Raw genomic sequence first — 12,796 nt, forward strand, 5'->3', positions numbered from 1 at the left:
GTGGACGGGTGCTAAACGGCCCCAGGCCTCAGCAGACTGAGGCCACCTTGTGCCCTTGGCGGTCACAACCCATCTCTCTTCCAGGGAGAGGCCTGCGAGTCCACTGGGCTGCTTCTCAGCCTCTCCTCGGAGTTCTCACAAAGTCCTGACCTGGGCCAGCTCGTGGGCAGCTCAACAGTTGCAAGGAGCTCCCACACACGTTTCCACCTCGCCCATCTCCCCCGCAGCCGCCTCTGAGCTCTTCCTCACCCACCCTTCTCAACCTCTCACCCTGTCCCACTTCCCACTTCCTAAATCTCAGCTCTGTTCTCTTTCTCTCTTTTTAAATAAATAAATGTGTGTGTGTGTGTATATGTGTGTGTGTGTGTGTGTGTGTGTGTGTTGATTTCAGAGAGAAAGGGAGAGGGAGGGAGAGGGAGACAGAAACATTAATGATAAGAGAGAGTCATTGATTGGCTGCCTCCTGCACACCCCATACTTGGGATGGAGCCCGAAACCCAGCCATGTGCCCTGACCAGGAATTGAACCGTGACCTCCTGGTTCATAGGTCGACGCTCAACCATTGAGCCACACCGGCTGAGCTGTCCTCTTCTCTCCATCCCCAATGTCCCTGCCCAGTCCAGGCCACCTCCATCTCAGGCTCGGACCCTAGACCAGCCGTGGGCAAACTTCGGCCCGCGGGCCGGATCCGGCCCGTTTGAAATGAATAAAACTAAAAAAAAAAAAAAAGACCGTACCCTTTTATGTAATGATGTCTACTTTGAATTTATATTAGTTCACACAAACACTCCATCCATGCTTTTGTTCCGGCCCTCCGGTCCAGTTTAAGAACCCATTGTGGCCCTCGAGTCAAAAAGTTTGCCCACCCCTGCCCTAGACCCTCAACCCCCTCTCTACCTGGTGGCGGCCTAGATGCCAAGCTGCACACGTCTCTCTTGTGCTTCAAGACCTGCTGTGGTCCCATGAGCTGAGGGCAGAGCCAAAGCTCCTGACCGTGGCCTTCAAGACGTGTTTCCACCCCCACTGGGCTCCAGCCACACTCCTCCTAGTTCCTCAAAGAGGTCAGTGGCCTCTCCCAGGCCGTCCATGCCCTTTCCACTTCTCTACCGCATAAACTCCTACTCATGCGTCAAGAGCCCTTTGAAATGTCACCTGCTAGGTAGGCCCACCCACTCTGACTTGACAGTTCTCTGAGGTGGCCTAAGTGTGGGCCTGAGAAGACTGGCAGGTTTTCCCATCCCAGGCCCCTCCCCAGAAGCCAGCCTCTCGGAAGGCAGGGGTCTCCTTTCCTTGTCTCGGCATCCCCAGTGTCTACCAAGAGTGGGGTACACAGTGGGTGCTCAGGGGACAGCTAACGAAGCAGGAAACAGAAGCTCAGAGAAAGAGGACTGGCCCAAGGGCTCACAGCCAGGGAGTGGCTAGGCCAGGCCTGGGATTCAGAACTCAGCATTCCATTCATAAAGGGAGCCGCCTGTTCATTTATCATTCATTCCACAAGTATTTACGGAGTCCTCTGCAGACAGAATAATGCCCCCCCCGCAAAAAAAAACCCTGCCCACTTTCTAATTCCCGAAACCTGTGACTGTGACCTTGCATTTCAAAAGGGCTGACCGGTTTAGCTCAGTGGATAGAGCGTCAGCCTGTGGACTCAAGGGTCCCGGGTTCGATTCCAGTCAAAGGCATGTACCTTGGTTGTGGGTACATCCCCTGTGGGGAGTATGCAGGAGGCAGCTGATCAGTGTTTCTCGCTCATTGATGTTTCTAACTCTCTATCCCTCTCCCTTCCTCTCTGTAAAAAATCAATAAAATATACTTTAAAAAAGGGGGGGGGGTGCTTTACAGTGTGTTTGAGGCCAGTCAAGTAGAGAGAGTTGCCGGATGATCTGAATGGCCCCTGGAGTCACTGTGGGTCAGACGCAGACAGGAGATGGGGTGCCAGAGACAGAGTGTGCTGCCTGAAACCCGGCCACGTGACCCGGCCATGACCTGGGGAACCGGCCCCTGCTCCATGGCGTTCACCTTGGAGACAGACGACAAACAGACAAACAACTACCAAACATGGTCATGTCCGGTTGTCACGAGTGTCGTAAAGAAAATGAAACAGAGAAGGTGAGTATGGGGAAGAGGCTGGGGGTACGCATCTACAAGGGGGTGACACTGAAGCCGAAATCCAGAAGATACGAAGGAGTCTGCCGAGGAGCAAAGGGCGCGTGCGAAGGCCCTGGCGGGTGGGAGGCTGAGCAGCTGGGGCAGAGTGGGTGGGGAGCGGCGGGCAGCTAAGGGGAGAGGCGGGCAGGCCTCCTGATGGTTTGCATCGGAAGCGCAAGCATCACCTGGGAAAACCTCTTGTGGAAGGTGTGACCCAAAGCCCGTCACAGCAGACAGACACCCTGTGAGCCCACATCCGAGAGGGCCCTAGAGTCTTCAGTTCACAGAGACAGCATGGTGGTTGCCAGGGGCTCGAGGGAAGAGGGGATGAGGAGTTATTAGGTGATGGATACAGAGCTTCAGTTCGGGAAGACGAACGAGTTTTGGAGATGGATGATGGTGATGGTTGCACAAGAATATGAGTGTATTGAATGCCACAGAATTGTACACCTAAACATGGTTAAAATGGTACATTGGATGTCATGTATATTTTGCCAATAAAAAAGAAAACAAAAGCAAATGAAGCCGAAACCGGTTTGGCTCAGTGGATAGAGCGTCGGCCTGTGGACTGAAGGGTCCCAGGTTCGATTCCGGTCAAGGGCATGTACCTGGGTTGCGGGCACATCCCCGGTAGGAGATGTGCAGGAGGCAGCTGATCGATGTCTCTCTCATCGATGTTTCTAACTCTCTATCTCTCTCCCTTCCTCTCTGTAAAAAAATCAATAAAATATATTAAAAAAAAAAAAAGCAAATGAAAAGATGCTCCACATCCTCTGTCTTCGGGGAAAGGCAAGTTAAAACAACAACGAGGTACCACTGCACACCTATCGGCAAGGCCACGATCGGCAACACGGACAGCACCAAATGCTCGGGAGGCTGTGGAGCCACAGGAACCCGCCTTCGCTGCCGGTGGGAAGGCGAATGGCGCAGCCACTGTGGAAGACGGTTGGTGGCTTCTTACAAAACTAATCGTACTCTTACCATACAATCCAGAGATCACGGCCCTTGGCATTTACCCAAAGGAGCTGAACACTTATGTCCACACGAAAACCTACACGGTAGCAGTTTTACTCATAATCGTCAAAACTTAGAAGCGTCCTTCAGTAGGTGAATGGGTCAGGAGACCGTGGTGCACCCAGGTAATGGCATTAGTACGTAATGCTGAAAAGAAATGAGCGATCGAGCCATGAAAGGACATGGAGAGACCACAGGCGCGTAGTACTAAGCGAAAGAAGCCCATCTGAAGAGGCTGCATATGGCGTGATGCCAACTGTGGGACATTCTGGATGAAACTATGGAAACAGCAAAAAGATCGGTGGTTGCCAGGGATGCGGGGTGGAGAGAGGGATGGACAGGAGGAGCACAGGGGCTTTTTAAGGCAGTGAAACTACTCCGTGTGATACCATCGTGACGGAGACACGGCGTTATGCTTTTGTCCAAACCCACAGAATGTACAACACCAAGGGTGACCCCAACGTAGACGATGGACCGCGAGGGACTGTGCTGTGCCGTGTCTGATGGAAACGAACGTACCGCTCTGGTGAGTGATGTGGTCAAGGGGGTGGGGCAGGGAGTATACAGGGAAAGTGGCATCTACACCTTCCCGGGCAGCGGCAGCAGCTGCAGACCTGCAGGAGATGAACTTTCTAGCCGAGGCAGTCGAGGAGGAGGAGGAGGAGGAGGAGGAGGAGGAGGGACGATTGTCGGCGTGCACGCGGCACCTCAAGAATGGCTGATTCTCGAAGACTCGTGTCCGGAAGAGGAGATGCTTGGTTTTTACAAGCCATAGGTGCCGAAGTGCAGAAGGCTGCTGTGTGCGCAGAGCGAGGCTCTCCGGGCCTCCACTCGCTGGCAGCGAGCGCTCTGAGGAGGACTTCCAGGGCCGTTTTGCGTTGCAGGGACGCGTCCAGGAGGCACCTGTGACGCCTGTGTCCTGCTCGGGAAGGATGGAAGAGATCACCAGCAGAATGAAGACAAACAAACAGCCCTAGCTGGTTTGGCTCAGTGGATAGTTCGTCGGCCTGTAGACTGAAAGGTCCCAGGTTCGATTCCGGTCAAGGGCATGTACCTTGGTTGTGGGCACATCCCCAGTAGGAGGTGTGCAGGAGGCAGTTGATCGATGTTTCTCTCTCATCGATGTTTCTAACTCTCTATCCCTCTCTGTAAAAAATCAATAAAATGTATTAAAAAAAGACAAACAAAACTAGAATCAAGTGGTTGATGCAACGGCAGGACCCAGTCTAAAGACTGCATGGAAACCGAAGCAGGTGACAACTCTGCCAGGAAACAGGATAAAAAGCAACCAGGACAGCAACTGCAGGAGGAATTTAAGCACCACAACCCTGATGCTCACGGCAGCGCCATCTCCCTGACAGAGCAGCCGTGGGAGGATGGCTGGGATACAGAGAGGGCTCAGGGCTCCAGCAGGACGCCAGGGCTTTCCTTGGGTCTCACACGCCGGGAAAGGGAAAAGGCGGGAGACGTGCTGTGGGGCATCTGTGAGGGCGGTTGGGGAAGTCCTCACGGACACACACGGATTCTATTGCTGAGCGATACGAAAGCAGCCGCTCACAGCGTAGCTCTGAATGGGCTGTTATTCCTCCACCTCCACACGTGCCACAGACTCCGAAGCCAGCGTCTAAGGCACTAGAAGAAGAAGAAAGAACGTGGAGGTGACACTTAAGATGCTGAGTATTTCACAGGGAAGCTGCGTGCTCATGTAAAGTGCTCTTTACGTCTTTGTCTTTTAAATCCCCTTCTAATGAATGAAACCAGGGGAATTTCAGGGGACAGAGGTGGGATTTGGTGCGTGACAAACGAGAGAGGCAATGGTGGGGGCATTCTTAAAGATGGTTGACTACCCTTGTTTCCCTCCGTGACAATGCATTTGTCATAACCCAGCCACCTGGACTTGCCCTAGAGGCAGCTGTTAATAACTCTGAAATATTAAGGTCTGGCCAGGGTTCTGGTGACTCCAGCCTGTACAATCCAGCAGGACAGGCCAGGCTCCCTGGTGCAAATACCTTGGAGGAGCAGTTTCTAGATATACAAACTGGTCACTGGCCCGTCTGTGTGGTGTCCTGTGTCATTGCCTCCCTCGTAGTGACATTTGATGAAGATTTTAACTTACGTGAAACTTCTAAAGCAGAACCAAAGTTCCTCTTGGGGGAAATGTCAAGACTTTAGGCTAAGCACTCTCATATGAATAGCCCTAAAGCTTTACCACATGGTAGAGAACACTATTACAAATGTTAAGCCCGGCTGGTGTGGCTCAGTGGTTGAGCGTCAACCTATGAACCAGGAGGTCAAGGTTCAATTCCCAGTCAGGGCACATGCCAGGCTTGCGGGCTCGATCCCCAGTGTGGGGCGTGCAGGAGGCAGCCGATTGATAATTCTCTCTGGTCATTGATGTTTCTATCTCTTTCTCCTCTCCGCTCCTCTCTAAAATCAATAAAAATATATTTTTTTAAAAAGACTTAGAAAGTGTATAGGAGAAAGTCCTTGTTCCAAGAGATGCTAAAGTATTTAAGGATGAAGGTCATGATGCCCTTATCTTCAAAGACTTCATGTTCAGAGGAAATGTGTATATGTGTAGATGAATGTGTAGGTGTATTGTGTATATATGTACATACATATATGCATATGTGCATGCATATTGTATAACATGTGCACATGTATGCCTATGTGCACATCATGTGTTCAGGCACGCATATATGTGAACATATATGCATGTACGTATATTGGACATGTGTATGTGTGTGTGGGTATATTACTATCCCATAGAGAGAAAGGGAGAGACAAAACAAATATGAAAGATGCTAACAGTGCTGCAGGTAGGTGGTGGCTGGAATCACTGAGCTACTCCAACAACTTTTGTTTTAAAATGTTCCCTATGAGCCCTGATCGGTTTGGCTCAGTGGATAGAGCGTTAGCCTGGGGACTGAAGGGTCGCAGGTTCGATTCCAGTCAAGGGCATGTACCTTGGTTGTGGGCGCATCCCCAGTCGGGGGCGTGCAGGAGGCAGCTGATCGATGCTTCTCTCTCACCAATGTTTCTAACTTTCTATCCCTCTCCCTTCCTCTCTGTAAAAATATCAATAAAAAAAAATATATATATAAATGTTCCCTAATGAAAACATGGGGAGAAAAGAGGAAACATTTCTGAATGTGGAAGTCCTCTTTGAAGAGTGGGCTGTGTTGGGAGGAGTGCAAATGCAGACAGAGAACTGGTCTAAGGCTCTTCGTCTGAAATGGGGGTTTCTTACTCGGGGCCCTCCAGGGCTGAGGCCCTCCAGGGGGTAGGCTCAGGGGCTTCCCCCCGGGAGAGCGCCCGTGTCCCCAGCGACTCCCAGGGCCCTAGGCCCTTCCTGCTGCCTCTGCCTCTGCCACCATCACCCCTTCCCCTGGGTGAGCCACACGTGTAGCCAGCCGACCTCTGCTCCCCAGGGCCCTGGGCGCCCCTGGGCACAGCACAGTGTTCGGGGAGCCCTGAGCTCCCAGGCAGGATGCAGGGGCCGCTTTCAAAGAAAGGAAAGGGGAGTTCCTCTCGGACGAAGGCGGGGAAGCACCGGCAGGTGCCCATCAAGGGGATGTTTCGCCTGCACATGCTTGATGCGGCGGGAACGTTCTGTGCTCGCTGCGATTCTCGGGAAGCTCCCAGAACAAGTCCTCTTCCCCCCAGACTTCCTTCTCCTTTTGTTTAAATTCTTTTTTTTTTTTTTCAATTAAAAAGGATAGAGCCCTAGCCAGTTTGGCTCAGTGGATAGAGCATCAGCCCGCGGACTGAAGGGTCCAGGGTTCGATTCCAGTCAAGAACACGTACCTCGGTTGCAGGCTCGCCCCGAGTGTGGGAGGCAACCAATCGATGTGTCTCTCTCACATCGATGTTTCTCTCTCTGTCTCTCCCCCTCCCTTCCACTCTCCAAAAATCAGTGGAAAAATATCCTCCAGTGAAGACAAAAACAAAAGTCTATAAAGGTGGACTCAACCAAATGTCCATCGGCAGAGGAATAGATTTTAAAAACGTGGTAAATCCATGCAACGGCCTATTATTCAGCCTGAAAAGGGAAGAAACTGACACACCCGACAGCACGGATGAACCTGGGGCCCATCATGCTGAGTGAAACAAGCCCGGTGCAAAGACAGATCCTGCGTGATTCCACCTCCATGAGGTCCCTAGGGTCATGGAGTCCATAGAGACAGCAGAACGGTGGGTGCTGGGGCTGGGGAGGGGCCAGGGGTTCCTGCTTCCTGCGGACAGAGTTTCGGCTCGGGAAGATGGCAAAGCTCTGGGATGGATGGAGGTGATGGCTGCACCACAGTGTGAACGCGCTCAGTGCCGCTGAACTGTACTTAGAAATGGTCGAAACGGTCCACTTTGTTATGTATACATTTCACCACAATAAAAATGTACTTAATTACGTATGAACGTGCATTTACACCAATGCACAGTGTGTGTCTGGAAAGATACACAGTTGGCCGAATTGTGACCCCTGAGGAAGGAAACAGGGTAAGGGGGGCGGGGAGGGGAGGGGCTCAGAGGAGGGGAGACTTCGTTTCCACCAAATAAATACCCTTCGGTAGGATGTGACCTTTTTCCACGCACGTAACTGGCCCATTCAAAGGGATAAAATGTGAAATTCACGCAGCACAAAAAGGGTGGGCTGGGAAGGCGTGGTCCCACCGCTGACCGACACCCCCACCCCCATCCCCCCCAGCCACACACACAACCCTGTTTCATTTCCCTGCCTCAGAGGCAAACAGGCTTAAGGATTTCTCCTTCAGAACAGTCTATGCCAGTGGTTCTCAACCTTCTGGCCCTTTAAATACAGTTCCTCGGGTTGTGACCCAACCATAAAATTATTTTCGTTGCTACTTCATCACTGTAATGTTGCTACTGTTATGAATCGTCATGTAAATATCTGATATGCAGGATGGTCTTAGGCGACCCCTGTGAAAGGGTCGTTCGACCGCCAAAGGGGTCGCGACCCACAGGTTGAGAACCGCTGGTCTATGCATATGCAAGCGCATCTGTGAAGGTGTTCCTTTGAGAGAAATGGAAGAAAAGGAGAGACAAGGAAAGAGGAAGGGAGCGAGGGAGGGCTGGGGAGGGCAGCACATAGCTAATACTGCTTTGTACCGTGTTTTTTTCCGCTTGGGATCGGTTCCCTAAAGTATGTTTAGCTCCATAGCTCCCAGTGGCCTGTGCTTTTCCACTGCACGGGCGGGCCGAGTTGTGTGTGGCCAGTCCCTACTGATGGACACTTTGGGTTTCCCCAGACCTTCAACCATGGCAATAACCCTCCTCCAGCACAGCCCCTGGGGAGGGCGTCTGGTGGGCCAATTCCTAGAAGTACAGAGTCTGGGCTTTTGCAAAGAGAAAGTCCCGCCCGGGGCAGCTGCCTTAGAGCTTCCTCTTTTCAGCAAAGGTAGGGGGACCCCCGGGGAGAGAGCTCGCATGGGCCCCTGATTTCTCTCTGAGCATCTGGCTGCGAGCCTTGCCGAAGCCTCCCAGGAGCATCCTGTCATCTGTGTCCTTGGGTGGGAGCAGGTCAGCACCCCATCTTGTCCCAGGAGCTGGAGAGAAGGATGAGAGCATTTATCCGAGAGCCTGATGCAGGGCTGGCCAGTCTGGACCCTGTGAGTGAGGAGGGAGGCAAGAGAGGGCCAGGAGGCCAGGTCTTCAAAGCTGAGTCCAGACCACCACTCAGGCCAGACAAGTAGACTGTGAAGCAACTGGGAAATCCTGGGAAGAGAAGGGTGGAGAGGAAGAAGGAAAAAATGGGAGAGACTAAATGGCTACAATGACAACCATCACAATAATAATGATGATGATGAAGAAAAAGGAAGGAGGAGGAGGAGGAGGAGGAGAAAAAGAAGAAGAAGAAGAAGAAGAAGAAGAAGAAGAAGAAGAAGAAGAAGAAGAAGAAGGGGAGGAGGAGGAGGAGGAGGAGGAGGAGGAGGAGGAGGAGGAGGAGGAGACACCCATGAAAGACTTGTGTCTTGTATTTTATGTTCACTATCTCATCATCTCCCACAGCAACACTTAGAAGAGACCGCCATCGTCATCCCCATTTCACAGACAAGGAAACGGAGGTTCAGAGAGAGTTCACAGCTAGCAAGTGGTGGGGCCCGAATTTGTGCTCAGATCTGACGCCAGAGCCCAGCTGTGTTCTAACAGATCCCTGGCCTCTGATTAGGAACAGAGGCACACGTGAGAGTGACGAGCCACGTGTGGCCTCCATCTCAGCCGGGGCCAGCCCGAGCGACGGTCCCCTGGAATGAGGAACCAAGGCCCAGAGAACGGAAGCCAGCTGGTGGGGCCACATAGAAGGACTCTGTATTTGACCCCAAGTTTTTGGTCTTTGCTCGTAAATTGAGACGTAATTCACATGCTACGAAGATCTCCTCTTCAAAGGATGTGATTCAGTGGTTTTTAATATATCACTGCTAATTCCTAAATGTTTTCATCCCCCCATCAGCGGTCACTCTTGATTTTCTCCTCTTTCGAGCCCCTGACAACCCTCAGCTCCTTTCTGTCTCTGTGAGGTTGCCTTCCGTGAACATTTCCATATAACCATGTACTGTGTGGCCTTTTGTGACTGTCTCCTTCCACTTCGCCTGCGTTTTCAAGGCCATAGCGTACAACAGTGCGTCATTCCTTTGTCGGGTTCCTTTCCACTCCTGGGGCAACCATCTTCACACACACGTCCAGGGTCACCCCTCCTCATGGACAGTTTTAGCTCCCGGCTCATAGTCATCCTCTCCCACGTGATTCTGTCACAAGCACGGCGACAGCCATCGCCCCTCTCAGCTCCCTGACTCCCTCTGCTCCTGTGAACGTATCCTCCACCTACCTCAGCCCCTCACGCCCTTGACCACCTCATTACCAGGAGCCACACTTGCATAATCTCGGCTTCCAACCCCCACTTTCCAACCCCCACCATCTACCCGCTCAGCTCTTTATCTTGAATATCCAATCCCAATCGTCCTTCCACCCCACCCAGACCGATCCTGCCCCTTTCCCTGTCCCTTGCTCTTCCCTCAGGCCCTTACTTCTCTCCTTACTCGTGTCAATACCCTCAACTCTCTTGCCCAAATAACATCAGTTCCCATTCTTCTTGCCACCTCCTGACAGAAACACAACCGGGGGAAACCCAACGCATCATGGTGAACACGGCTGGAGAGAAGCCCGCGTCAGGCCACGGGAAAACGAGAGGTCACCGATGGTCCTTCCGGCTGCCTAAAGGTCTTGCTATGCTGCCCTGCCTGTCTGCTCTCTCACTGTCCTAAACCATCTCATTCTCCCTCCCCTCCACTCCACCTTCACCCCTGCACCCTGACCCTCACACTCAGCTGATGACGGTGACTCCTGTTTCCCTGAGAAAACAGAAGTTTGCAGAAGAGCACACCCGCCTACAACCACCGCTTCTACCCACAGTACGGCACGCCTCCGCCTGGCTCCTGACTAACCCCCTTCCTCCTCAAGGCCCTTACTCCTCAGTTCTCCCGTTTCTTTCCTGCATCATCGATATGTCCCCCTCTCTACTGTGTCACTCTCGTCTGCATGGGGCATGCTGTCCTTTCTCCCGTCTTAAGGAAACAGTGCCTTGACCCCACCTCTGCCTCTATTACTGCACCTTTGCAGGAAAACTCCTAAGGACTGTCTATACTTGCTGTCTCCAATTCCTCTGCTCCTGGTCCCCCCGCTCCCACTGATTCCAAAGATTCCTCTGGAATCCCCTGTGACTATAGATTCATGACAGGAGGATCCCTTCAGAGCGGGAGGAGGAGATGAAACACTGGGGCCCATTGACAGAGCTCTAAGAAGATAGTTTGGATTTTTGTGGGTTTGGAAAATTTATTAAATTCATGAAGGACAGTAAAGATCTTCTGGCCTGGCCAGCCTGGCTCAGTGGTTGAGCGTTGACCTATGAACCAGGAGGTCACGGTTAGATGCCGGGTTGCGGGCTGCTCCATCCCCAGTAGCCCTCTCCCTTCCTCTCTGAAAGCAATAAAGAAGATATTTAAAAGATCTCCTGTAGTTTAAAAAACACAAAACCCTACCGGTAAAATCAGGTAAGCTAACCAGATGCTGTAACAAACAAGCTCAGACATGACAGGAGTTTGTTTCTCACCAGGTGAAGTCCACAAGGGGTGCTCCCAACTAATGGGCACCTTTCCGGTGAGATTCAGGGACCCCTTCTGTCTGCGGCTCTGCTGCTGTTGACAGGTCACTGTGCTCACCCACAGGAAGCCGAGGAGGGGAAGACAGAGCAGGGCCAGGGGCCCGGGAGGCTTTTACCGTCCAGATCTGGAAATTGAGCGCACGAGTCCTGCTCACATCTCAGTGACCAGATTCAGACACATGGCCTCCCCTGGCCGCAAGGAAGGCTGGGAAACGTTATCTGACCGAGTGTCCAGAAGAAGGGGACGCAGGCTTGAAGAAGAGCCAGCCAGTCTTTGAGAGCCATGGGCGTCCTCCAAGGAGCGGTGGCCAGGCCAGGAGAGGATTTATCCAAACGAGGAGCTGGCTCTGGCCTGGACTCTGAGAGCAAGTCCCATTATGAAGTCATATTGCTCTTTTCCAAGAAGAAATCCCTTAGGAAAGCAAGGAACCCGGCACCTTCCATTGATCTCTTCGGCCATGTGGCCTGGCTCCCGGGTTTCCTGTGTGCTGTGTCCGTGTGCCATGAACAAGAGGCGCGTGAAAGCCTGCTGGCAGAGGGCGCCTTGTGTGGCTTGTGCCTGTGTCAGACACTGGGACTCTGGCACCTGGGCCACCGAGCCTCGTGTCCCTGGGACCCGGGCTCCAGTTCTGTGAAATGGCGATTAGTGCTACTTGCCACTCCCAGGGTGTTTGAGGGTCAAAGACTTCCTCATTCTCTACTCCAAATAGCCTTCCTATCATCATCCCAATAGACAGAAAGAGAATTTGACAGAATCCAACATCCTCTCATGATAGAAAACACAACAACTAAAGATAGAAGGGAATTTCCTTAATCTGATAAAGGGCATCTAGGAAAAACCCACAGGTGACACCATAATTAGTGATGAAAAACTAGACTTTCCCCCTAAGATCAGGAAGAAGAAAGGGATTTCTGCTCTGGCCACTTTTATTCAACCTTTTATGGGAGGTTCTAGCCCAGAAATGAAGCAACAAAGAGAAATAAAAGGCATTCAGATAAAAAAAAAAGAAAAAAAATGAAGTAATCGATCCCTATTTGCAGACGACATGATGTTATATGCAGAAAATCCTAAAGGAACTACAAAAAAAATGCTAAAAATAATAGTAGTACAATAAGATTGCAGGCTAACAGATCAATATACAAAATCATCTGTATTTTTGCATACGACTTACAAACAATCTAAAAATAAAATTAGGTAAACAATTTCATTCACAACAGTACCAAAAGAACGGAATACTTTGAAACAAATTTAACCAACACAGTGCAAGATTTGTACAGTAAAAATCACATGTCTTTACCAAGAGAAATTAAAGAAATCTAAGTAAAGAGAAAGACATTCTTTGTCTATGGATTGGAAGACTCATTGTCTATAGGGAATTTCTCTTCCATTTGATCCATAGGTCCAACTCAATCCTTAGCAACATCCAAGCAGGTGTGTGTGTGTGTGTGTGTGTGTGCAGA

At 51.4% G+C, this 12,796-nt stretch overlaps 1 long non-coding RNA gene across 1 annotated transcript; it reads left to right on the forward strand.

The window, feature by feature from the left end:
- The first annotated feature begins 2,068 nt into the window (after window positions 1–2,068).
- On the forward strand, window positions 2,069–10,383 carry LOC138997257 (uncharacterized). The gene is made up of 3 exons (XR_011468927.1): window positions 2,069–2,109; window positions 3,597–3,688; window positions 10,285–10,383. It is a non-coding gene; the product is annotated as an uncharacterized lncRNA (long non-coding RNA).
- Window positions 10,384–12,796: the final 2,413 nt, after the last annotated feature.

This window comes from Myotis yumanensis, unplaced genomic scaffold (genome assembly GCF_028538775.1).
Source record: "Myotis yumanensis isolate MYYU_CA2020_CCGP unplaced genomic scaffold, mMyoYum1.0.hap1 SCAF_18, whole genome shotgun sequence".
Taxonomy (NCBI): Eukaryota; Metazoa; Chordata; class Mammalia; order Chiroptera; family Vespertilionidae; genus Myotis; species Myotis yumanensis.